Source organism: Eptatretus burgeri, chromosome 10 (genome assembly GCF_056783735.1).
Source record: "Eptatretus burgeri isolate ZD-2024b chromosome 10, Ebu_testis_v1, whole genome shotgun sequence".
Lineage (NCBI taxonomy): Eukaryota > Metazoa > Chordata > Myxini > Myxiniformes > Myxinidae > Eptatretus > Eptatretus burgeri.
In genome coordinates this window covers 8,343,744-8,347,989 of record NC_140970.1, presented here as the reverse complement: position 1 = coordinate 8,347,989, position 4,246 = coordinate 8,343,744, and positions in this window count along the sequence as shown.

Here is a 4,246-nt window from a genome sequence, read left to right as displayed (position 1 = left end):
AGCCCGTCCGGTCGTTCCACGCCCGCATCAAGGGGCAGGCGGACACGTGCAAGTATGAAATGAGGTGCACCAAGGCGGGGTGCGATCAGGTCAACGACTTCACCGAAGAGATATTGCGCAACGTGGTTGCCCGTGGCATCGCGGACCAAGCAATACAACTTGACCTACTCGGTGAGAAGAACCAGGACATGCCATTAAAGGACATGATAGAGTATATCGAGGCCAAAGAGTCTGGAAAACGCTCGGCATCGCGCCTGCTTGACACTCAGAGCACGGACGCGATCAGTAGTTCGTATCGGCGGGGAAAGCGACAGGACGTCCGCGCCAAAGTAGGAGCCAGGCCGGAAAAACGGAAGGCCAAGCCCGAAGGAGTATGCATCTACTGCGGCGAGGTGGGCCACGGCAAAACGCCTCAATGGTGCGCCAGACGCGCCGAGTGCCCCGGATACGGTAAAAAGTGCCGGAAGTGTGACCGCCACAATCACCTCGACAAGGCGTGCCTGGGCGGCCGATCGGCAAGACCCCCATCTAAGGAGACTGACGGGATGTACGACGAGCAGACGGCAGCCTTCGTCGAGCTATGCACGGTCACCATGGCCAGCAAAGAGGACGAAATGCGCACGCTTCCCCTCGCTCACCACCTGTACGATGATATGTGCGATAAGTGGATGAAACGCATATCCGACCCGCAGCCATACGTCAACCTCACTCTCACCAACAAGCGCGAGGATTACAAAGCGCTGGGTTTTAACCTCCTGAAACACACCCGCGCGGTAACCCTACCCGCTATGGCAGACACGGGGTGCCAGAGCTGCCTGATCGGCATTAAAGTCGTCCAACAAATGGGCCTGAGTACCGAGGACCTCATACCTGTATCCATGACCATGAAGGCCGCAAACAACAGAGGAATTCGTATCCTCGGAGCCGTGGTAGTCAGATTCGCCGGTAACAGTGACGACGCTCGGAGATTGGAGACGTGCCAAATCGCGTATGTGACGGACTCTTCAGACCGCATATTCCTCTCCCGCGCGGCCTGCATGGACCTGGGAATGATCTCGGACAGATTCCCGACACTCAGAGAGGTGAATCTGACGACCTCGGAATTGTGCGACTGCCCGCGACGCGCGGAGCCGCCGACCAAGCCGACCGCACTCCCCATGCCAGCGACCGAGGCCAACAGAGAGGCACTACAGTCACATTTACTCAGGATGTATGCTCAGAGCACATTCAACACGTGCCCACACCAGCCACTACCGAGAATGACCGGCCCGCCACTACGTCTTATGCTCAGTGAGAACGCGACACCGGTTGCCCATCACACTCCCATCTCTGTGGCCATACATTGGCAAGATGAGGTAAAAGCAGGCCTCGACCAGGACGTTCGGCTCGGCGTGTTGGAGGAAGTACCCGTCGGCACGCCGGTGACATGGTGTCACCGCATGGTAATTTGCGCGAAAAAGAATGGCAAGCCGCGACGCACCGTCGACTTTTTTTTTTTTTTTTTTTTTTTTTTTTTTTGTATACCTTGGTCGAGGCTCGAATGAGAGCTAACACACAACTCACAGCAAGGAGGCATGACTTTCAGGCCTTGAACAAGCATGCGTTCCGCGAGACCCACCACACCCAATCCCCGTTCCACCAGGCGAGACGCGTACCTAACGGGAAGCGCAAGACAGTATTCGACGCATGGAACGGTTACCATAGCGTCCGCCTACACGAGGACGACCGCCACAAGACGACCTTCATCACTCCATGGGGGCGCTACCGGTACCTATCTGCCCCACAAGGGTATATGGCATCGGGGGACGGTTACTCACGACGATACGATGAGATCGTCGCGGACATTGGTAACAAGACCAAGTGCGTAGATGACACGCTCCTATGGTCAGACACGATTGAGGGGAGCTACTTCCAGGCGGTCCAATGGCTGGATATATGCGGCCGGAATGGAATCATCCTCAACCCGGAGAAGTTTGTCTTCAGCGCACCCACGGTGGACTTCGCGGGCTTCACCATCACCATGACCGACGTGCGACCGTGCAGCCGCTACCTGGAAGCAATCCACGATTTCCCACAACCGCGTAACATCACCGACGTCAGATCGTGGTTCGGGCTTGTCAACCAGGTGGCATACGCCTTTAGTATGGCCGAACGAATGCAGCCATTCCGGAAGCTCCTGAAAAGTGGAGAACGCTTCCAGTGGTCCATGGAGTTAGAGGACATATTCCGCGAGTCGAAAGACGTGATCGTACAAGAAATCGAACACGGTGTCCGCATATTTGACAAAACTAAGCCAACATGCATCGCCACGGACTGGTCGAAGGAGGGAATCGGATTCTGGTTGCTTCAAAAGCACTGCCGATGCGTGCCAGTTAGACCATTCTGCTGCACTGATGGATGGAAAATAACCCTGGTCGGCAGCAGATTTACACACGCGGCAGAATCCAGATACGCGCCCATAGAGGGCGAGGCTCTCGCAGTCGCGGACGCCTTGGACAAAGCGCGCTACTTCGTACTGGGCTGCGAGAACCTGATCGTTGCGGTAGACCACAAACCACTGCTGAAACTCCTTTCGGACAGAGCACTTGACGACATACCCAACCCCCGCCTCAGGAACCTCAAGGAGAAGACCTTGCGTTATCGCTTCCGCATCATACATATCCCGGGAATGAAGAACAAGGCGGCAGATGCCATGTCGCGCAGGCCAGTTGGCACCACGCGACCTCCACTCATGAACCTTCCAGATGACAATGCCACCATAGCGACCCACCTCCAACCAAGCACGCACACTGACGTCCTGTCCCTCCTACGCCAAACTGAGCCGGAGTATGACGACGACGTGGAGGACAACCTGGCATGGTGTGCCGCGGGCCTCGAATCATTGCGATCAGTAACATGGGATCGCGTCAGGGAAGCCACCAGCAGCGATGGCGATATGCACATATTGGAGGGAATGACAATGAACGGCATCCCCGACTCAAAAATCGAGATGCCAGAGACAATTCGCGACTATCACCAGTACCGCGAGAACATTACATCGACAGATGGAGTGATCCTATACAAGGACCGAGTAGTCATACCACTCTCACTCCGCGGCGATGTGCTGAGCGCCCTACACGCTGCCCACCAGGGCGTATCAATGATGACCGCCCGCGCAGAATCCTCTGTATTCTGGCCAGGCATGTCGGCCGACATCAGCGCCACTCGGAAAAACTGCGAACACTGCCACCGGATGGCACCATCACAGCCTGGAGCGCCACCAACTCCACCTATTCCGGTCGTTTACCCCTTTCAGGCAGTGTGCTCGGACTTCTTTGTACACAGGGGTGCACACTACCTTGTGACAGTGGACAGATACTCGAACTGGCCGATCATCTCAAAGTCGACGGGTGGCGCCGCCGGACTCATAAACCACTTACGTCGCGCCTTCGTGACGTACGGGACACCAGAAGAGCTCGCGTCGGATGGGGGACCGGAGTTCACCTCCACCGAGACCAGGTCATTCCTGCACAGATGGGGCGTACACCACCGCTTGTCATCGGTGGCCTTCCCTCACAGCAACTGTCGCGCGGAGATTGGAGTTAAGACAATGAAACGACTTATCACGGACAACACCAGCCCGCAGGGAGAACTTGACACTGACGCTGTGCAGAGAGCGATACTACAATATTGTAACACGCCTGACCCTGACACGAAGATCTCCCCGGCAATGTGTGTCTTCGGCCGCCCGATACGCGATTTCATCCCAATTATCCCCGGGAAGTACAGACCGCACGACACTTGGCATGAGACCCTGAAAGCGAGGGAGGAGGCCCTCCGCAAACGTCATATCCGCACAGCCGACACCTGGGCAGAACACACCAAACGCCTTCCGCCACTTGCTGTAGGGGACCAAGTCCGCGTACAGAACCAGACAGGATTCCACCCAAAAAATGGGACAAGACAGGCAGTATCGTGGAGGTACGCCAACACGACCAATACGTGATCAAGATCGACGTCTCGGGCAGAGTCACACTTCGGAACAGGAAATTCCTGCGCAAGTTTAGCCCAGTTCGCAATGACCAGCTGCCACCCCGGTCTATCTATGATGATCTAGCAACCCGCATCACTGTACCTGCACCCGTTGTAACACCGCAACTGCCTGACCTCGACAGCGAACCCGTGACATCTGCGACGCCAACGGGGCCCACGCCGGCACTGACGTCAGTATGCACACCCCGGCGCAAGATGACACCCGTTTTAGACA